Source organism: Oncorhynchus gorbuscha, linkage group LG26, assembly GCF_021184085.1.
Source record: "Oncorhynchus gorbuscha isolate QuinsamMale2020 ecotype Even-year linkage group LG26, OgorEven_v1.0, whole genome shotgun sequence".
NCBI lineage: Eukaryota > Metazoa > Chordata > Actinopteri > Salmoniformes > Salmonidae > Oncorhynchus > Oncorhynchus gorbuscha.
In genome coordinates this window covers 25803120-25826632 of record NC_060198.1, presented here as the reverse complement: position 1 = coordinate 25826632, position 23513 = coordinate 25803120, and the positions used below count along the sequence as shown (strand labels likewise).

General features: G+C 45.3%; 1 pseudogene; it reads right to left on the bottom strand.

Annotated features, from left to right (window-relative positions):
- Positions 1 to 396: 396 nt before the first annotated feature.
- LOC124016090 lies at positions 397 to 1497 on the bottom strand (annotated as a pseudogene).
- Positions 1498 to 23513: the final 22016 nt, after the last annotated feature.

Genomic DNA, 23513 nt, shown 5'->3' with positions numbered 1-23513 from the left:
ACACCTGCATTGCTTGCTGTTTGGCTGGGTTTCTTTACAGCACTTTGAGATATCAGCTGATGTACGGAGGGCTATATAAATAAATGTGATTTGATTTGAGATTAGAGAGTTTCTTTGTGAGGTGAAAATGGATGACACTATTTTACATTTACATTTACATTTAAGTCATTTAGCAGACGCTCTTATCCAGAGCGACTTACAAGTTGGTGCATTCACCTTATGACATCCAGTGGAACAGTCACTTTACATTTACATTACATTTAAGTCATTTAGCAGACGCTCTTATCCAGAGCGACTTACAAATTGGTGCATTCACCTTATGACATCCAGTGGGACAGTCACTTAACAATAGTGCATCTAAAACTTAGGGGGGTGGGGTGAGAGGGATTACTTAACCTATCCTAGGTATTCCTTAAAGAGGTGGGGTTTCAGGTGTCTCCGGAAGGTGGTGATTGACTCCGCTGTCCTGGCGTCGTGAGGGAGTTTGTTCCACCATTGGGGGCCAGGGCAGCGAACAGTTTTGACTGGGCTGAGCGGGAGCTGTACTTCCTCAGTGGTAGGGAGGCGAGCAGGCCAGAGGTGGATGAACGCAGTGCCCTTGTTTGGGTGTAGGGCCTGATCAGAGCCTGGAGGTACTGAGGTGCCGTTCCCCTCACAGCTCCGTAGGCAAGCACCATGGTCTTGTAGCGGATGCGAGCTTCAACTGGAAGCCAGTGGAGAGAACGGAGGAGCGGGGTGACGTGAGAGAACTTGGGAAGGTTGAACACCAGACGGGCTGCGGCGTTCTGGATGAGTTGAAGGGTTTAATGGCACAGGCAGGGAGCCCAGCCAACAGCGAGTTGCAGTAATCCAGACGGGAGATAACAAGTGCCTGGATTAGGACCTGCGCCGCTTCCTGTGTGAGGCAGGGTCGTACTCTGCAGATGTTGTAGAGCATGAACCTACAGGAACGGGCCACCGCCTTGATGTTGGTTGAGAACGACAGGGTGTTGTCCAGGATCACGCCAAGGTTCTTGGCGCTCTGGGAGGAGGACACAATGGAGTTGTCAACCGTGATAGCGAGATCATGGAACGGGCAGTCCTTCCCCGGGAGGAAGAGCAGCTCCGTCTTGCCGAGGTTCAGCTTGAGGTGGTGATCCGTCATCCACACTGATATGTCTGCCAGACATGCAGAGATGCGATTCGCCACCTGGTCATCAGAAGGGGGAAAGGAGAAGATTAATTGTGTGTCGTCTGCATAGCAATGATAAGAGAGACCATGTGAGGTTATGACAGAGCCAAGTGACTTGGTGTATAGCGAGAATAGGAGAGGGCCAAGAACAGAGCCCTGGGGACACCAGTGGTGAGAGCGCGTGGTGAGGAGACAGATTCTCGCCACGCCACCTGGTAGGAGCGACCTGTCAGGTAGGACGCAATCCAAGCGTGGGCCGCGCCGGAGATGCCCAACTCGGAGAGGGTGGAGAGGAGGATCTGATGGTTCACAGTATCGAAGGCAGCCGATAGATCTAGAAGGATGAGAGCAGAGGAGAGAGAGTTAGCTTTAGCAGTGCGGAGCGCCTCCGTGATACAGAGGAGAGCAGTCTCAGTTGAATGACTAGTCTTGAAACCTGACTGATTTGGATCAAGAAGGTCATTCAGAGAGAGATAGCGGGAGAGCTGGCCAAGGACGGCACGTTCAAGAGTTTTGGAGAGAAAAGAAAGAAGGGATACTGGTCTGTAATTGTTGACATCGGAGGGATCGAGTGTAGGTTTTTTCAGAAGGGGTGCAACTCTCGCTCTCTTGAAGACTGAAGGGACGTAGCCAGCGGTCAGGGATGAGTTGATGAGCGAGGTGAGGTAAGGGAGAAGGTCTCCGGAAATGGTCTGGAGAAGAGAGGAGGGGATAGGGTCAAGCGGGCAGGTTGTTGGGCGGCCGGCCGTCACAAGACGCGAGATTTCATCTGGAGAGAGAGGGGAGAAAGAGGTCAGAGCACAGGGTAGGGCAGTGTGAGCAGAACCAGCGGTGTCGTTTGACTTAGCAAACGAGGATCGGATGTCGTCGACCTTCTTTTCAAAATGGTTGACGAAGTCATCTGCAGAGAGGGAGGAGGGGTGGGGAGGGGGAGGAGGATTCAGGAGGGAGGAGAAGGTGGCAAAGAGCTTCCTAGGGTTAGAGGCAGATGCTTGGAATTTAGCGTGGTAGAAAGTGGCTTTAGCAGCAGAGACAGAGGAGGAAAATGTAGAGAGGAGGGAGTGAAAGGATGCCAGGTCCGCAGGGAGGCGAGTTTTCCTCCATTTCCGCTCGGCTGCCCGGAGCCCTGTTCTGTGAGCTCGCAATGAGTCATCGAGCCACGGAGCGGGAGGGGAGGACCGAGCTGGCCTGGAGGATAGGGGACATAGAGAGTCAAGGGATGTAGAGAGGGAGGAGAGGAGGGTTGAGGAGGCAGAATCAGGAGATAGGTGGGAGAAGGTTTGAGCGGAGGGAAGAGATGATAGGATGGAAGAGGAGAGAGTAGCGGGGGAGAGAGAGCGAAGGTTGGGACGGCGCGATACCATCCGAGTAGGGGCAGTGTGGGAGGTGTTGGATGAGAGCGAGAGGGAAAAGGATACAAGGCAGTGGTCGGAGACTTGGAGGGGAGTTGCAATGAGGTTAGTGGAAGAACAGCATCTAGTAAAGATGAGGTCGAGCGTATTGCCTGCCTTGTGAGTAGGGGGGAAGGTGAGAGGGTGAGGTCAAAAGAGGAGAGGAGTGGAAAGAAGGAGGCAGAGAGGAAAGAGTCAAAGGTAGACGTGGGGAGGTTAAAGTCGCCCAGAACTGTGAGAGGTGAGCCGTCCTCAGGAAAGGAGCTTATCAAGGCATCAAGCTCATTGATGAACTCTCCGAGGGAACCTGGAGGGCGATAAATGATAAGGATGTTAAGCTTGAAAGGGCTAGTAACTGTGACAGCATGGAATTCAAAGGAGGCGATAGACAGATGGGTAAGGGGAGAAAGAGAGAATGACCACTTGGGAGAGATGAGGATCCCGGTGCCACCACCCCGCTGACCAGACGCTCTCGGGGTGTGCGAGAACACGTGGGCGGACGAAGAGAGAGCAGTAGGAGTAGCAGTGTTGTCTGTGGTGATCCATGTTTCCGTCAGTGCCAAGAAGTCGAGGGACTGGAGGGAGGCATAGGCTGAGATGAACTCTGCCTTGTTGACCGCAGATTGGCAGTTCCAGAGGCTACCGGAGACCTGGAACTCCACGTGGGTCGTGCACGCTGGGACCACCAGAGTAGGGTGGCCGCGGCCACGCGGTGTGGAGCGTTTGTATGGTCTGTGCAGAGAGGAGAGAACAGGGATAAACAGACACATAGTTGACAGGCTACAGAAGAGGCTACGCTAATGCAAAGGAGATTGGAATGACAAGTGGACTACACGTCTCGAATGTTCAGAAAGTTAAGCTACGTAGCAAGAATCTTATTGACTAAAATGATTAAAATGATACAGTACTGCTGAAGTAGGCCAGCTGGCAGTGGGTGTGTTGTTGACACTACACTAATCAAGTCGTTCCGTTGAGTGAAATAGTTTCTGCAGTGTTGCTATTCGGGGGCTAGCTGGCTAGCTAGCAGTGTTGTTTACGTTACATTGCGTTAAAAGAACGACAATAGCTGGCTAGCGAACCTAGAAAATCGCTCTAGACTACACAATTATCTTTGATACAAAGACGGCTATGTAGCTAGCTATGTAGCTAGCTACGATCAAACAAATCAAACCGTTGTACTGTAATGAAATGAAGTGAAAATGTGATACTACCTGTGAATGCGACCGGGTTGTGAGTCTATTCGGTAGACGTCGGCTAGCTGTTGGCTAGCTAGCAGAGTCACCTACGTTAAGGACGACAAATAGCTGGCTAGCTAACCTCGGTAAATTAAGATAATCACTCTAAGACTACACACTCTAAACCTAAACAACACAATTATCTTGGATACGATGATACGAAGACAGCAAAGACAGCTATGTAGCTAGCTAACACTACACTAATCAAGTCGTTCAGTTGAGTGTAATAGTTTCTCCAGTGCAGCTAATCAGTGGACGTTAGCTAGCTGGCTAGTGAAGACTACGTTAGGACGGCGAAATACGATAATTACGCAATTATCTTTGATACAAAGATGGCTATGTAGCTAGCTGAGAAGAAATTGCTAGGATTAGACAAATCAAACCGTTGTGCTATAATGAAATATAATGAAAAAGTTATACTACCCGGGAGCGAAGTGCAGATGCGACCACTCGCTCCAACCGAGAACATAGGAGTGGATAATATATGAATAGGGATTGACCCTTGACCATTGGCCATTAGCCATTGATTATGAGTGTCATATAATTAATATAATGTCAGTGTGTCCAGTGTAATTTTCCAATTCCCAGTCTCATTCACAGCATCTTTCATGGTTTTCTGGTAATATGAGAAAACATATCAGGGTGATAGCATCTGTGGACCCCATGCTGCGCTCTCTGAGAATATTCAGTTTCTCATCCATAACCTACGTGAGAAAAAGAGAGATAGAAATGGAGATAGAGAGAAGGAGGCTAACATACACCAATGGAGTATAGTAATTGTGATAGGGAGTGAGGGACAGAAGACACATGGATAAAAAGTATGAGATGTAAAAGTGAAAATGTAAGACAAAAAGGGCACATACATAGAGGTTTGTTAATGACTGTTTTAGTTGTATCACCGTAGAGGTCACAAAGATAAGGCTATTGTTGTGTACATCTTAGCTATTTAGTTACAAACATTTGCTGCTCATTTAGTGGATTTCCTGTTGTTTATTATCTATTTCCCTTGCCAATAAATCCCTTTGATTAAAGTGAGAGAGAGAGAGAGAGAGAGAGAGAGAGAGAGAGAGAGAGAGAGAGAGAGAGAGAGAGAGAGAGAGAGAGAGAGAGAGAGAGAGAGACATGACTGTAAGTCGCTTTGGATAAAAGCGTCTGCTAAATGGCATATATTATTATTATTATATATATAGAGAGAGAGAGAGAGAGAGAGAGAGAGAGAGAGAGAGAGAGAGAGAGAGAGAGAGAGAGAGAGAGAGAGAGAGAGAGAGAAAATCCCAGTATTACCAGAGACAACTTCAGCTTCTGTTTGTTCTGGGTGGGCAGATTTGTGTAGAAGGAAAGTTAAGATGCATTTCTCTCTCTTTCTCGCTCACTCTCTCGCTCTCTTTCTACTTGTGTGTTCTGGCTGTAGGGATTCAAAGCCTGATCTACCAGTCTGGCACTACCATCTCAGATCACATAGACCCACATCGCACAATGGGTCAGACCTGGTCTGCTGTATGTTTCATATCTTATCTGTTAGGAGTAAACACAGACCTACCTGTGGTGTTTGAGCAGCAACACTGCCCTGTATGACTCAGCTATTGAACAGAAAGCTAATCAATACTGGTTGTTCAATGGCAAGACAAGCTTTCCAATTGTTCCCTGCTGAGACACACTACCCAGCTAGCACATAATGTTCTGAGAACGTGTTTCTTAGAGCTTGCTGAGAGTGTGGTTGTCCTATGCTTATTTTGCATAAAAACCTTCCCCCAATGTTCTGGGAATGGTGCAAAGTAATGTTCTAAAATTGTTCAGAGAACGTTAAGGAAAATCCGTTTTATCTGTGGGAATTTCAGTATTTCAGCATAACGTTTCCTACAGGTTTCCTTGAGATTCTATTTAAACTCATGTTCTCAGGCCATTAAGAGAACTTTCCATAAAAACCACAAGAAAACATTAGCAACGTTCAAAGAACTTTATAAGAATGTTATTTAAAAACATATATGTTTCGTTCTCAGCATAAACAAAACTCTCTATCATCTATCTTGTTGAGTGTGTTCAGGTGAGTTACCCCCACTAATTGGCCACACCTGATATTAATGAAATGGGGTCTTTTTGAATAGACTAAAATGAACAGCTTTGTATGAGTTAAAAATACATGGCATGTTAGCTCCATCGTGGTGCCGCAGTGGACTTGTTCCATGGATAGAAAACAGAAGATTATAGGTTCAAATCTCACTGATGCCATGCCACAATAAACAAATTATATGTTTGCATGATTAATGCCTCAGCAAATTAATTTGCATGTGTCCTATCTGTACTTGGAGTTCAAAACAGTTAGCCTAAACTAAACTAGCAGTGTTAATAAAAGTCTTATTGAAACATGTTCTCCTCTATTTAACTACCTTCAAATAACCTATCATTTCTATTCTCGGAACATTAATAAAACCTCCCAGGAAAACCTTCAGGGAACCATAGTAAAAGGTTTTCAGAACCACCCTGCAACTTAAAAATGTACTTTCCAAGGACAGGCTAAATTTTCACTTCCATTCTCAGAACATTTTAAAAACATTATTTTTACCGATTAGGAAACTTGTGGCTTTGTTCACAGAACACTTTCAAGGACCACATGTGCTAGCTGGGTAGTATGTTTACCCAGCATCCCCTTTAGCAAACCCTGAAACCCACCTGCTAAGCAGTCCTTTTCACACGGCTCCATCCCAAATGACACCCTTGTCCATTTGTAGTGCACTACTTTTGGCCAGTTTCAAAGTAGTGCACTATATAGGGAATAGGGTACCATTTGGAATGCAATCGAGGTGTCTGTGATTTAATCCACTTTTGGTAAATGTCTGAATGGGATGGGGCTGTTTGAAGACGTGAGCTGGCAGCCAGACAGTATTGGCAGATGTTTAAACAGTCGACCAGAGACTGAGGCTCCTCTCCCTGTGAGAGTGGCTGGAGTGTTTGGACGTTTAAAAAATAAAAGCTGCGTTGGAGATTAGGAGCTGTGTGTGTGTGTGTGTGTGTGTGTGTGTGTGTGTGTGTGTGTGTGTGTGTGTGTGTGTGTGTGTGTGTGTGTGTGTGTGTGTGTGTGTGTGTGTGTGTGTGTGTGTGTGTGTGTGTGTGTGTGTGTGTGTGTGTGTGTGTGTGTGTGTGTGTGTGTGTTATACACACAGAGAACAGGTCTCTCTGCTCCTTGCTGCATGACAAGAGAGAGAACAGAAGGAAGAGGATGGGAACAGTTCTCCCTTAAGTAAGATGAATATTTGGGTAAAATTAAAAGGATGACAAATGGCTCAAGCAGGGAGGAGAGTGCGATGACGGGGGATGTTTGAGGAGGACAGATTGATTGAGCGTTAGGAACAGAGTGGTGGTGAGAGTGAGAAGAGTGCTGTTATCAGCACCATGGCCTGCTGGCTGGTGTTAGTTATCACATCCTCTCATAAAGCCTTGCTATGCTGATTGATACAGGTTTATCTCTGTGTTACCAGTAGGGCTAAACAGAGACTGCTGTAGGGCTAACAGACATGATGCTACTGTAACTGGGTGTGGTTGGTGTCAGTGGCAGTCAGTGCCGTGAGGGAGGACGATTATTATTTTTCATGAGCATGGCCTTATTTCAATTACAGGATATTGGATGACAGTTATTCATATTCCATTCACCAAGTGCAATGTAACAGTGATAGGTTTAGGCTACTACATGATACAAACATTTCCCCTATACCCATCATGAGGTTGCTACAACCTAGCCAATGATTGAAAGTTTACACACAGATCGAGAGACAAATTTGAGGTTACAGATAGACACATAGACAGTGACACAGTCAATACAGCATTGCACACTCTTGCTTGCAACAAGCTGATATAGGGTGTAATCATTAGTCCAACAGTTGAAAACAAAAGTTTCTATTAGACAAATTCAGGTATGTTTATCCCTGTTTTGTTCCGCTTGCTTTCGTTTAAGAAATGTTTTTCAACAGAATCAACGGAATGAATACACCCCCGATCAAGCATAAACACAGTTCACTTTCATAGCAGCCACGTTTTATTCCTTCTCACATCTATGTGCTCTCCTCCTCTCACTTTTTCCCTTCACTTGTGTACTTCAATGCACAACACATCAGCTGTATGTGACCAGGCAAAAAATTACTTTGCAAGCCAAACCATATCATAACCGCTACACACAGCCTACATCGTTGTCACCATATTAGCTAAAGTAAAGTCATAGTCAACATAGCTAATACAACTAACACGTTAGTCAACCCGCTACAATCATGCAGTAGGGTTACAGTGTACAATCAGTAAGCAGTTTAGCACTTACACCGCATTTGCTAGCTAAGCACTTACAATACATTTGTAAATCCAAAAGCTTACCTTCACTTGGAAGAGTCGAGCCAGCTGGATAGTCATAGCCAGCTAGCTAACATAGCATCCTTCTGTTTGAGCAGGGTGTTTAGGTAGGCTAAACTAGCTAGCTGCATTTGCTAGCTAAGTAAGGGAAATCTCTATCTTGCTTCTCCTTCATTTTGGAAGAAAGGAATTTGTTCAAAACTGTTCAACTACTGTTTTTCCCACTCTTTGTGTCAACTACTCACCACATGTTATGCACTGCAGTGCTAGCTAGCTGTAGTTTATGCATTCTCTGATCCTTTGATTGGGTGGACTACATGCTGCAAGGCCTCTTATAGGTTGGAGGACGTCCTCTGGAAGTTGTCATAATTACTGTGTAAGTCTATGGAAGGGGGTGAGAACCATGAGAACCATGAGGAGCCTCCACTGTTTGGTGTGGATCGGGCTGCATTTTGATGACTTTGTTATCCCACTCTTAAGATATTACAAAATGAAGAAGGGAGAGCATGTCACCTTAATGGTGTCCATATCTACTGTATGTGAGGTAAAGTTGCATATCCCCTTATACACAATCTGTTTGGAGCACTGTGTGGTCTGAGGGGAAGAAGATTAAAAGACATTGATTGTCAAAAACAATACAATAATACTCTTCCCCTCTGAGTAATATATTTATTTTATTTAACATTTATTTAATTAGGCAAGTCAGTTAAGAACAAATTCTTATTTACAATGATGGCCTACCCCGGCCAAACCCTAACCCGGATGATTGCTGGGCCAATTGTGCGCCGCCCTACGGGACTCCCAATCACGGCCGGTTGTGATACACCCTGGAATTGAACCAGGGTACGTGGTGACGCCTCTAGCACTGAGATGCAGTGACTTAGACCTCTGCGTCACTCGGGAGCCCCATATATCCTCATATCCTCTAGGAGAGAACAATCCTGTTAATTGACCACACGTGAAATGAGCTCTCACCACAGCACACAAGCAAGTGGTAGAATAATACAGTACATACAGTAACTGAGCTGGCATGGCTATTCATGTGTGACGTGAAGAGTAATTAATTCCCATGATGCCCTTAATGTTAAACAGAGGAACCTGATTGAGCATTTGGATGGGCAGAGCAGGGCAGTGAAGGGGGGGAAATGATGTAGTTTACAAATCAAATCAAATCAAATCAAATCAAATTTATTTATATAGCCCTTCGTACATCAGCTGATATCTCAAAGTGCTGTACAGAAACCCAGCCTAAAACCCCAAACAGCAAACAATGCAGGTGTAAAAGCACGGTGGCTAGGAAAAACTCCCTAGAAAGGCCAAAACCTAGGAAGAAACCTAGAGAGGAACCGGGCTATGTGGGGTGGCCAGTCCTCTTCTGGCTGTGCCGGGTAGAGATTATAACAGAACATGACCAAGATGTTCAAATGTTCATAAATGACCAGCATGGTCAAATAATAATAAGGCAGAACAGTTGAAACTGGAGCAGCAGCACAGTCAGGTGGACTGGGGACAGCAAGGAGCCATCATGTCAGGTAGTCCTGGGGCACGGTCCTAGGGCTCAGGTCCTCCGAGAGAGAGAAAGAAAGAGAGAAGGAGATTGGAATGACAAGTGGACTACACGTCTCGAATGTTCAGAAAGTTAAGCTACGTAGCAAGAATCTTATTGACTAAAATGATTAAAATGATACAGTACTGCTGAAGTAGGCCAGCTGGCAGTGGGTGTGTTGTTGACACTACACTAATCAAGTCGTTCCGTTGAGTGAAATAGTTTCTGCAGTGTTGCTATTCGGGGGCTAGCTGGCTAGCTAGCAGTGTTGTTTACGTTACATTGCGTTAAAAGAACGACAATAGCTGGCTAGCGAACCTAGAAAATCGCTCTAGACTACACAATTATCTTTGATACAAAGACGGCTATGTAGCTAGCTATGTAGCTAGCTACGATCAAACAAATCAAACCGTTGTACTGTAATGAAATGAAGTGAAAATGTGATACTACCTGTGAATGCGACCGGGTTGTGAGTCTATTCGGTAGACGTCGGCTAGCTGTTGGCTAGCTAGCAGAGTCACCTACGTTAAGGACGACAAATAGCTGGCTAGCTAACCTCGGTAAATTAAGATAATCACTCTAAGACTACACACTCTAAACCTAAACAACACAATTATCTTGGATACGATGATACGAAGACAGCAAAGACAGCTATGTAGCTAGCTAACACTACACTAATCAAGTCGTTCAGTTGAGTGTAATAGTTTCTCCAGTGCAGCTAATCAGTGGACGTTAGCTAGCTGGCTAGTGAAGACTACGTTAGGACGGCGAAATACGATAATTACGCAATTATCTTTGATACAAAGATGGCTATGTAGCTAGCTGAGAAGAAATTGCTAGGATTAGACAAATCAAACCGTTGTGCTATAATGAAATATAATGAAAAAGTTATACTACCCGCGGGAGCGAAGTGCAGATGCGACCACTCGCTCCAACCGAGAACATAGGAGTGGATAATATATGAATAGGGATTGACCCTTGACCATTGGCCATTAGCCATTGATTATGAGTGTCATATAATTAATATAATGTCAGTGTGTCCAGTGTAATTTTCCAATTCCCAGTCTCATTCACAGCATCTTTCATGGTTTTCTGGTAATATGAGAAAACATATCAGGGTGATAGCATCTGTGGACCCCATGCTGCGCTCTCTGAGAATATTCAGTTTCTCATCCATAACCTACGTGAGAAAAAGAGAGATAGAAATGGAGATAGAGAGAAGGAGGCTAACATACACCAATGGAGTATAGTAATTGTGATAGGGAGTGAGGGACACAGAAGACACACTCGTTTAACCGGTTCCGGTTGGAGCGAGTGGTCGCATCTGCACGTCGCTCCAACGGGTAGTATAACTTTTTCATTATATTTCATTATATCACAACGGTTTGATTTGTCTTCTTAGCAATTTCTTCTCAGCTAGCTACATAGCCGTCTTTGTATCAAAAGATAATTGCGTAATTATCGTATTTCGCCGTCCTAACGTAGTCTTCACTAGTCTTCACTAGCCAGCTAGCTAACGTCCACTGATTAGCTGCACTGGAGAAACTGTTACACTCAACTGAACGACTTGATTAGTTTAGTGTCAGCTAGCTACATAGCTGTCTTTGCTGTCTTCGTATCATCTTATCATCGTATCCAAGATAATTGTGTTGTTTAGGTTTAGAGTGTGTAGTCTTAGAGTGATTATCTTAATTTACCGAGGTTAGCTAGCCAGCTATTTGTCGTCCTTAACGTAGGTGACTCTGCTAGCTAGCCAACAGCTAGCCAACGCTAGCCAACGTCTTCTGTATAGAACTCAACTACCCGGTCGCATTCACAGGTTGTATCACATTTTCACTTCATTTTCATTACAGTACAACGGTTTGATTTGTTTGATCGTAGCTAGCTACTTAGCTAGCTACATAGCCGTCTTTGTATCAAAGATAATTGTGTAGTCTAGAGCGATTTTCTAGGTTCGCTAGCCATCTATTGTCGTTCTTTTAACGCAACGTAACGTAAACAACACTGCTAGCTAGCCTGCTAGCCCCCGAATAGCAACACTGCAGAAACTATTACACTCAACGGAACGACTTGATTAGTGTAGTGTCAACAACGCACCCACTGCCAGCTGGCCTACTTCAGCAGTACTGTATCATTTTAATCATTTTAGTCAATAAGATTCTTGCTACGTAGCTTAACTTTCTGAACATTCGAGACGTGTAGTCCACTTGTCATTCCAATCTCCTTTGCATTAGCGTAGCCTCTTCTGTAGCCTGTCAACTATGTGTCGGTTTATCCCTGTTCTCTCCTCTCTGCACAGACCATACAAACGCTCCTCACCGCGTGGCCGCGGCCACCCTACTCTGGTGGTCCCAGCGCGCACGACCCACGTGGAGTTCCAGGTCTCCGGTAGCCTCTGGAACTGCCAATCTGCGGTCAACAAGGCAGAGTTCATCTCAGCCCATGCCTCCCTCCAGTCCCTCGACTTCTTGGCCCTGACGGAAACATGGATCACCACAGACAACACTGCTACTCCTACTGCTCTCTCTTCGTCCGCCCACGTGTTCTCGCACACCCCGAGAGCGTCTGGTCAGCGGGGTGGTGGCACCGGGATCCTCATCTCTCCCAAGTGGTCATTCTCTCTTTCTCCCCTTACCCATCTGTCTATCGCCTCCTTTGAATTCCATGCTGTCACAGTCACTAGCCCTTTCAAGCTTAATATCCTTATCATTTATCGCCCTCCAGGTTCCCTCGGAGAGTTCATCAATGAGCTTGATGCCTTGATAAGCTCCTTTCCTGAGGACGGCTCACCTCTCACAGTTCTGGGCGACTTTAACCTCCCCACGTCTACCTTTGACTCTTTCCTCTCTGCCTCCTTCTTTCCACTCCTCTCCTCTTTGACCTCACCCTCTCACCTTCCCCCTACTCACAAGGCAGGCAATACGCTCGACCTCATCTTTACTAGATGCTGTTCTTCCACTAACCTCATTGCAACTCCCCTCCAAGTCTCCGACCACTGCCTTGTATCCTTTTCCCTCTCGCTCTCATCCAACACCTCCCACACTGCCCCTACTGGATGGTATCGCGCCGTCCCAACCTTCGCTCTCTCTCCCCCGCTACTCTCTCCTCTTCCATCCTATCATCTCTTCCCTCCGCTCAAACCTTCTCCCACCTATCTCCTGATTCTGCCTCCTCAACCCTCCTCTCCTCCCTCTCTGCATCCCTTGACTCTCTATGTCCCCTATCCTCCAGGCCGGCTCGGTCCTCCCCTCCCGCTCCGTGGCTCGATGACTCATTGCGAGCTCACAGAACAGGGCTCCGGGCAGCCGAGCGGAAATGGAGGAAAACTCGCCTCCCTGCGGACCTGGCATCCTTTCACTCCCTCCTCTCTACATTTTCCTCCTCTGTCTCTGCTGCTAAAGCCACTTTCTACCACGCTAAATTCCAAGCTTCTGCCTCTAACCCTAGGAAGCTCTTTGCCACCTTCTCCTCCCTCCTGAATCCTCCGCCCCCTCCCCCCTCCTCCCTCTCTGCAGATGACTTCGTCAACCATTTTGAAAAGAAGGTCGACGACATCCGATCCTCGTTTGCTAAGTCAAACGACACCGCTGGTTCTGCTCACACTGCCCTACCCTATGCTCTGACCTCTTTCTCCCCTCTCTCTCCAGATGAAATCTCGCGTCTTGTGACGGCCGGCCGCCCAACAACCTGCCCGCTTGACCCTATCCCCTCCTCTCTTCTCCAGACCATTTCCGGAGACCTTCTCCCTTACCTCACCTCGCTCATCAACTCATCCCTGACCGTTGGCTACGTCCCTTCCGTCTTCAAGAGAGCGAGAGTTGCACCCCTTCTGAAAAAACCTACACTCGATCCCTCCGATGTCAACAATTACAGACCAGTATCCCTTCTTTCTTTTCTCTCCAAAACTCTTGAACGTGCCGTCCTTGGCCAGCTCTCCCGCTATCTCTCTCTGAATGACCTTCTTGATCCAAATCAGTCAGGTTTCAAGACTAGTCATTCAACTGAGACTGCTCTCCTCTGTATCACGGAGGCGCTCCGCACTGCTAAAGCTAACTCTCTCTCCTCTGCTCTCATCCTTCTAGATCTATCGGCTGCCTTCGATACTGTGAACCATCAGATCCTCCTCTCCACCCTCTCCGAGTTGGGCATCTCCGGCGCGGCCCACGCTTGGATTGCGTCCTACCTGACAGGTCGCTCCTACCAGGTGGCGTGGCGAGAATCTGTCTCCTCACCACGCGCTCTCACCACTGGTGTCCCCAGGGCTCTGTTCTTGGCCCTCTCCTATTCTCGCTATACACCAAGTCACTTGGCTCTGTCATAACCTCACATGGTCTCTCTTATCATTGCTATGCAGACGACACACAATTAATCTTCTCCTTTCCCCTTCTGATGACCAGGTGGCGAATCGCATCTCTGCATGTCTGGCAGACATATCAGTGTGGATGACGGATCACCACCTCAAGCTGAACCTCGGCAAGACGGAGCTGCTCTTCCTCCCGGGGAAGGACTGCCCGTTCCATGATCTCGCCATCACGGTTGACAACTCCACTGTGTCCTCCTCCCAGAGCGCCAAGAACCTTGGTGTGATCCTGGACAACACCCTGTCGTTCTCAACTAACATCAAGGCGGTGGCCCGTTCCTGTAGGTTCATGCTCTACAACATCCGCAGAGTACGACCCTGCCTCACACAGGAAGCGGCGCAGGTCCTAATCCAGGCACTTGTCATCTCCCGTCTGGATTACTGCAACTCGCTGTTGGCTGGGCTCCCTGCCTGTGCCATTAAACCCCTTCAACTCATCCAGAACGCCGCAGCCCGTCTGGTGTTCAACCTTCCCAAGTTCTCTCACGTCACCCCGCTCCTCCGTTCTCTCCACTGGCTTCCAGTTGAAGCTCGCATCCGCTACAAGACCATGGTGCTTGCCTACGGAGCTGTGAGGGGAACGGCACCTCAGTACCTCCAGGCTCTGATCAGGCCCTACACCCAAACAAGGGCACTGCGTTCATCCACCTCTGGCCTGCTCGCCTCCCTACCACTGAGGAAGTACAGCTCCCGCTCAGCCCAGTCAAAACTGTTCGCTGCCCTGGCCCCCCAATGGTGGAACAAACTCCCTCACGACGCCAGGACAGCGGAGTCAATCACCACCTTCCGGAGACACCTGAAACCCCACCTCTTTAAGGAATACCTAGGATAGGTTAAGTAATCCCTCTCACCCCACCCCCCTAAGTTTTAGATGCACTATTGTTAAGTGACTGTCCCACTGGATGTCATAAGGTGAATGCACCAATTTGTAAGTCGCTCTGGATAAGAGCGTCTGCTAAATGACTTAAATGTAAATGTAAATGATAAAAAGTATGAGATGTAAAAGTGAAAATGTAAGACAAAAAGGGCACATACATAGAGGTTTGTTAATGACTGTTTTAGTTGTATCACCGTAGAGGTCACAAAGATAAGGCTATTGTTGTGTACATCTTAGCTATTTAGTTACAAACATTTGCTGCTCATTTAGTGGATTTCCTGTTGTTTATTATCTATTTCCCTTGCCAATAAATCCCTTTGATTAAAGTGAGAGAGAGAGAGAGAGAGAGAGAGAGAGAGAGAGACACATGACTGTAAGTCGCTTTGGATAAAAGCGTCTGCTAAATGGCATATATTATTATTATTATATATATATATAGAGAGAGAGAGAGAGAGAGAGAGAGAGAGAGAGAGAGAGAGAGAGAGAGAGAGAGAGAGAGAGAGAGAGAGAGAGAGAGAGAGAGAGAGAAAATCCCAGTATTACCAGAGACAACTTCAGCTTCTGTTTGTTCTGGGTGGGCAGATTTGTGTAGAAGGAAAGTTAAGATGCATTTCTCTCTCTTTCTCGCTCACTCTCTCGCTCTCTTTCTACTTGTGTGTTCTGGCTGTAGGGATTCAAAGCCTGATCTACCAGTCTGGCACTACCATCTCAGATCACATAGACCCACATCGCACAATGGGTCAGACCTGGTCTGCTGTATGTTTCATATCTTATCTGTTAGGAGTAAACACAGACCTACCTGTGGTGTTTGAGCAGCAACACTGCCCTGTATGACTCAGCTATTGAACAGAAAGCTAATCAATACTGGTTGTTCAATGGCAAGACAAGCTTTCCAATTGTTCCCTGCTGAGACACACTACCCAGCTAGCACATAATGTTCTGAGAACGTGTTTCTTAGAGCTTGCTGAGAGTGTGGTTGTCCTATGCTTATTTTGCATAAAAACCTTCCCCCAATGTTCTGGGAATGGTGCAAAGTAATGTTCTAAAATTGTTCAGAGAACGTTAAGGAAAATCCGTTTTATCTGTGGGAATTTCAGTATTTCAGCATAACGTTTCCTACAGGTTTCCTTGAGATTCTATTTAAACTCATGTTCTCAGGCCATTAAGAGAACTTTCCATAAAAACCACAAGAAAACATTAGCAACGTTCAAAGAACTTTATAAGAATGTTATTTAAAAACATATATGTTTCGTTCTCAGCATAAACAAAACTCTCTATCATCTATCTTGTTGAGTGTGTTCAGGTGAGTTACCCCACTAATTGGCCACACCTGATATTAATGAAATGGGGTCTTTTTGAATAGACTAAAATGAACAGCTTTGTATGAGTTAAAAATACATGGCATGTTAGCTCCATCGTGGTGCTGCAGTGGACTTGTTCCATGGATAGAAAACAGAAGATTATAGGTTCAAATCTCACTGATGCCATGCCACAATAAACAAATTATATGTTTGCATGATTAATGCCTCAGCAAATTAATTTGCATGTGTCCTATCTGTACTTGGAGTTCAAAACAGTTAGCCTAAACTAAACTAGCAGTGTTAATAAAAGTCTTATTGAAACATGTTCTCCTCTATTTAACTACCTTCAAATAACCTATCATTTCTGTTCTCGGAACATTAATAAAACCTCCCAGGAAAACCTTCAGGGAACCATAGTAAAAGGTTTTCAGAACCACCCTGCAACTTAAAAATGTACTTTCCAAGGACAGGCTAAATTTTCACTTCCATTCTCAGAACATTTTAAAAACATTATTTTTACCGATTAGGAAACTTGTGGCTTTGTTCACAGAACACTTTCAAGGACCACATGTGCTAGCTGGGTAGTATGTTTACCCAGCATCCCCTTTAGCAAACCCTGAAACCCACCTGCTAAGCAGTCCTTTTCACACGGCTCCATCCCAAATGACACCCTTGTCCATTTGTAGTGCACTACTTTTGGCCAGTTTCAAAGTAGTGCACTATATAGGGAATAGGGTACCATTTGGAATGCAATCGAGGTGTCTGTGATTTAATCCACTTTTGGTAAATGTCTGAATGGGATGGGGCTGTTTGAAGACGTGAGCTGGCAGCCAGACAGTATTGGCAGATGTTTAAACAGTCGACCAGAGACTGAGGCTCCTCTCCCCTGTGAGAGTGGCTGGAGTGTTTGGACGTTTAAAAAAATAAAAGCTGCGTTGGAGATTAGGAGCTGTGTGTGTGTGTGTGTGTGTGTGTGTGTGTGTGTGTGTGTGTGTGTGTGTGTGTGTGTGTGTGTGTGTGTGTGTGTGTGTGTGTGTGTGTGTGTGTGTGTGTGTGTGTGTGTGTGTGTGTGTGTGTGTGTGTGTGTGTGTGTGTGTGTGTGTGTGTGTGTGTGTGTGTTATACACACAGAAAACAGGTCTCTCTGCTCCTTGCTGCATGACAAGAGAGAGAACAGAAGGAAGAGGATGGGAACAGTTCTCCCTTAAGTAAGATGAATATTTGGGTAAAATTAAAAGGATGACAAATGGCTCAAGCAGGGAGGAGAGTGCGATGACGGGGGATGTTTGAGGAGGACAGATTGATTGAGCGTTAGGAACAGAGTGGTGGTGAGAGTGAGAAGAGTGCTGTTATCAGCACCATGGCCTGCTGGCTGGTGTTAGTTATCACATCCTCTCATAAAGCCTTGCTATGCTGATTGATACAGGTTTATCTCTGTGTTACCAGTAGGGCTAAACAGAGACTGCTGTAGGGCTAACAGACATGATGCTACTGTAACTGGGTGTGGTTGGTGTCAGTGGCAGTCAGTGCCGTGAGGGAGGACGATTATTATTTTTCATGAGCATGGCCTTATTTCAATTACAGGATATTGGATGACAGTTATTCATATTCCATTCACCAAGTGCAATGTAACAGTGATAGGTTTAGGCTACTACATGATACAAACATTTCCCCTATACCCATCATGAGGTTGCTACAACCTAGCCAATGATTGAAAGTTTACACACAGATCGAGAGACAAATTTGAGGTTACAGATAGACACATAGACAGTGACACAGTCAATACAGCATTGCACACTCTTGCTTGCAACAAGCTGATATAGGGTGTAATCATTAGTCCAACAGTTGAAAACAAAAGTTTCTATTAGATAAATTCAGGTATGTTTATCCCTGTTTTGTTCCGCTTGCTTTCGTTTAAGAAATGTTTTTCAACAGAATCAACGGAATGAATACACCCCCGATCAAGCATAAACACAGTTCACTTTCATAGCAGCCACTTTTTATTCCTTCTCACATCTATGTGCTCTCCTCCTCTCACTTTTTCCCTTCACTTGTGTACTTCAATGCACAACACATCAGCTGTATGTGACCAGGCAAAAAATTACTTTGCAAGCCAAACCATATCATAACCGCTACACACAGCCTACATCGTTGTCACCATATTAGCTAAAGTAAAGTCATAGTCAACATAGCTAATACAACTAACACGTTAGTCAACCCGCTACAATCATGCAGTAGGGTTACAGTGTACAATCAGTAAGCAGTTTAGCACTTACACCGCATTTGCTAGCTAAGCACTTACAATACATTTGTAAATCCAAAAGCTTACCTTCACTTGGAAGAGTCGAGCCAGCTGGATAGTCATAGCCAGCTAGCTAACATAGCATCCTTCTGTTTGAGCAGGGTGTTTAGGTAGGCTAAACTAGCTAGCTGCATTTGCTAGCTAAGTAAGGGAAAATCTCTATCTTGCTTCTCCTTCATTTTGGAAGAAAGGAATTTGTTCAAAACTGTTCAACTACTGTTTTTCCCACTCTTTGTGTCAACTACTCACCACATGTTATGCACTGCAGTGCTAGCTAGCTGTAGTTTATGCATTCTCTGATCCTTTGATTGGGTGGACTACATGCTGCAAGGCCTCTTATAGGTTGGAGGACGTCCTCTGGAAGTTGTCATAATTACTGTGTAAGTCTATGGAAGGGGGTGAGAACCATGAGAACCATGAGGAGCCTCCACTGTTTGGTGTGGATCGGGCTGCATTTTGATGACTTTGTTATCCCACTCTTAAGATATTACAAAATGAAGAAGGGAGAGCATGTCACCTTAATGGTGTCCATATCTACTGTATGTGAGGTAAAGTTGCATATCCCCTTATACACAATCTGTTTGGAGCACTGTGTGGTCTGAGGGGAAGAAGATTAAAAGACATTGATTGTCAAAAACAATACAATAATACTCTTCCCCTCTGAGTAATATATTTATTTTATTTAACATTTATTTAATTAGGCAAGTCAGTTAAGAACAAATTCTTATTTACAATGATGGCCTACCCCGGCCAAACCCTAACCCGGATGATTGCTGGGCCAATTGTGCGCCGCCCTACGGGACTCCCAATCACGGCCGGTTGTGATACACCCTGGAATTGAACCAGGGTACGTGGTGACGCCTCTAGCACTGAGATGCAGTGACTTAGACCTCTGCGTCACTCGGGAGCCCCATATATCCTCATATCCTCTAGGAGAGAACAATCCTGTTAATTGACCACACGTGAAATGAGCTCTCACCACAGCACACAAGCAAGTGGTAGAATAATACAGTACATACAGTAACTGAGCTGGCATGGCTATTCATGTGTGACGTGAAGAGTAATTAATTCCCATTATGCCCTTAATGTTAAACAGAGGAACCTGATTGAGCATTTGGATGGGCAGAGCAGGGCAGTGAAGGGGGGGAAATGATGTAGTTTACAAATCAAATCAAATCAAATCAAATCAAATTTATTTATATAGCCCTTCGTACATCAGCTGATATCTCAAAGTGCTGTACAGAAACCCAGCCTAAAACCCCAAACAGCAAACAATGCAGGTGTAAAAGCACGGTGGCTAGGAAAAACTCCCTAGAAAGGCCAAAACCTAGGAAGAAACCTAGAGAGGAACCGGGCTATGTGGGGTGGCCAGTCCTCTTCTGGCTGTGCCGGGTAGAGATTATAACAGAACATGACCAAGATGTTCAAATGTTCATAAATGACCAGCATGGTCAAATAATAATAAGGCAGAACAGTTGAAACTGGAGCAGCAGCACAGTCAGGTGGACTGGGGACAGCAAGGAGCCATCATGTCAGGTAGTCCTGGGGCACGGTCCTAGGGCTCAGGTCCTCCGAGAGAGAGAAAGAAAGAGAGAATTAGAGAGAGCATATGTGGGGTGGCCAGTCCTCTTCTGGCTGTGCCGGGTGGAGATTATAACAGAACGTGGCCAAGATGTTCAAATGTTCATAAATGACCAGCATGGTTGAATAATAGTAAGGCAGAACAGTTGAAACTGGAGCAGGAGCATGGCCAGGTGGACTGGGGACAGCAAGGAGTCCTCATGTCAGGTAGTCCTGGGACATGGTCCTAGGGCCCAGGCCAGTTGAAACTGGAGCAGCAGCATGGCCAGGTGGACTGGGGACAGCAAGGAGTCATCATGTCAGGTAGTCCTGGGGCATGGTTCTAGGGCTCAGGTCCTCCGAGAGAGAGAAAGAAAGAGAGAAGGAGAGAATTAGAGAACGCACACTTAGATTTACACAGGACACCGAATAGGACAGGAGAAGTACTCCAGATAAACAAACTGACCCTAGCCCCCCGACACATAAACTACTGCAGCATAAATACTGGAGGCTGAGACAGGAGGGGTCAGGAGACACTGTGGCCCCATCCGAGGACACCCCCGGACAGGGCCAAACAGGAAGGATATAACCCCACCCACTTTGCCAAAGCACAGCCCCCACACCACTAGAGGGAAATCTTCAACCACCAACTTACCATCCTGAGACAAGGCCGAGTATAGCCCACAAAGATCTCCGACACGGTACAACCCAAGGGGGGGGGGGGGGGGAAACCCAGACAGGCCGATCACAACAGTGAATCAACCCACCCAGGTGACGCACCCCCCCCCCAGGGACGGCACGAGAGAGCCGTTTACAGGTTCCCCTGGAAACCCAATTAAGCTTTTGAAGAGAAGACAGGACGATAAAAGGTCATTTTGTTCTGTTTGACCTTATGGCACTCTGCAATGAAGAGGGCCCTCCCTCCTTTTCCCTGTCTTTATCTCCTGAACACCCCTCATCCTTTGTTCTCCCTTTGTCTCTCTCTCTCTCTATGTATCGTCCTCTTTCTCTACAAATATGCATCAGCTCTCTCACAAATACATTTGAGATAAAGCTTCAAAAAGTTTGCTGCTGAAGGCCAGTTGTGATGTGAAAGAGCGATGGTAATCCATACATTCTCACTCTATTAGATGTGTGTGTGCATGTATTTGTGTGTGTGTGTGTGTACTTTGCCTGCCACGTGTATGTGTTTGGGTGTGTGAAAAGTATAATTTCACCGAAGAGGTACTGTCAGACAAACGATGTGGCCGGGGAAAAAGCGCTTATCAGGCACAATATAGCACTGGAGCAGGAGGCCACAAAGCAAGGGAGGGCTATGAAACAGAAATAAATAAGGAGGAAGGAAGAGAGTGGGAGTAAATAGATAAATGGACCATGGAGAGCAGCCATTACTCATGTTTACAGGTTGGTGGCACCAGGGTTTTATTTATCTCTTAACCACAGGGAAGGGCTCAATGGTAATGGTGTGTTAGTGAATCGAATTAGACTTGGCCGGCACTGTAAGGCCTTTTAACACACACTTACACACAAATGCACACACACATGTACAGTGGACTTACACACACACCTACACATCATACAAATGTAACATTTCAGACACACACACACACACACACACACACACACACACACACACACACACACACACACACACACACACACACACACACACACACACACACACACACACACACACACACACACACACACACACACACACACAAACACAAAGAACACACACACAGGATTTGTATATTCACACACCAGTGCGTGCACACAGATACATGCACGCACACTAACATGAATCATTGTCTCACTCAGTCTAGTGGGGCAGGGTTAAACAAGATCAACGTTAAATTGTGTGTGTTTCCGTGTGCTTGCATGTCTGTTCTGAAAATGAATGTGCTTGCACCTGCATGTGTTAATGTGTGTAAATAAACGGGGGAGTTCTTAACTGCTCTGTTTTTGCTTTCATTGTGTTTAGCCTAATTGTGTTTCATGGCAGACTTATGCAGCTAGCGCCCACAGCTTAATTTATTAGCATGGTTTCTCTAATCCTCTGGATATTCAAATTTGACACCCATAAATATAGACCTATAAATACAGATTTCTCCCTTTTAGTGGCTCCAAAGTCCATGACGAGGACTTTGTTAGCCTGCACAGTATGTCTCACAGTGCCTTAACCACAAGCCACTTGTAGTAGCCTGGGTAAATATATATATCTGCAGATTGTTATCATTGGTTGTCAAACAGTATCTGTTAGTATCTGCTCAATTACTGTCACAGTATGGCCCTGACTTAACTGCATTATTCTCCACTGGTGGAAAAAGTACCCAATTGTCATACTTGAGTAAAAGCAAAGATACCTTAATAGAAATTGACTCAAGTAAAAGAGAGTCATCCAGTAAAATACTACTTGAGTAAAAGTCTACAAGTATTTGGTTTCAAATGTATTTAAGTATCAAAAGTGAATGTAATTGCTAAAATATACTTAAGTATCAAAAGTAAATGGCATTTTGAATTCCTTATATAAAGCAAATCATTTTCTTGCTTGTTTTTTATTTTACGGATAGCCAGGGGCATGCTCCAACACTCAGACATCATTTACAAACAAAGCATGTGTTTAGTGAGTCTGCCAGATCAGAGGCAGTAGGGATGACCAGGGAGGTTATCTTGATAAGTGTATGAATTAGGCAATTTTCCTGTCCTGCTAAGCAGTCAACACGTAAAGAGTACTTTTGGGTGTCAGTGAAAATGTATGGAGTAAAAAAATACATAGTTCTCTTAAAGTCAAAATAAAAGTTGTCAAAATTAGTCAAGTAAAGTGCAGAAAACCCCCCCAAAAAACTACTTACAAGTATTTTTACTGAAGTACTTTACACCACTGATCTTCTCTCTAAAACAACATGGTTTCGGCGTTATTATATTGCCCTTATGGAGATGCTCCCACTCAAATCCTCTACCTTCCTCTTCTCTTCCCTAGCTTTACTCCTTTCACCTGTTCCAGAGACTGAATAGCAAAGCTCACATCAAATCAATGCAGTTGTCTCACTGTGCCTAATTACTGGGGCCTGGATAAGCCCATGTACGTGCAGAGGGTGCTTGTTGTTGTGTTGCATAGCTTATACCCAGGCAATATCCCAATGGCAGGAAGAGTTAGAGAATTTTAAAATGGTATTCCATTACAACAACAAAAAAACATGTAAGATTTGCAATTTCACATGTGAAAATGATATTTTCACATGCAAAGTTGCTTTTTTTACATGAGAAATGGCTGTTTTCACATGTTAAGCTGAAATTTAACATTTGAAACCATATTTTCACATGTATTACATTTTGAGTTAACATCTTAACACCACCTTTTCAGAGGAGGAGAATAACATGTTTCCACCTCACATGTGAATTGCAGTTTCACATGTGAAATTTGCGGTTTCAC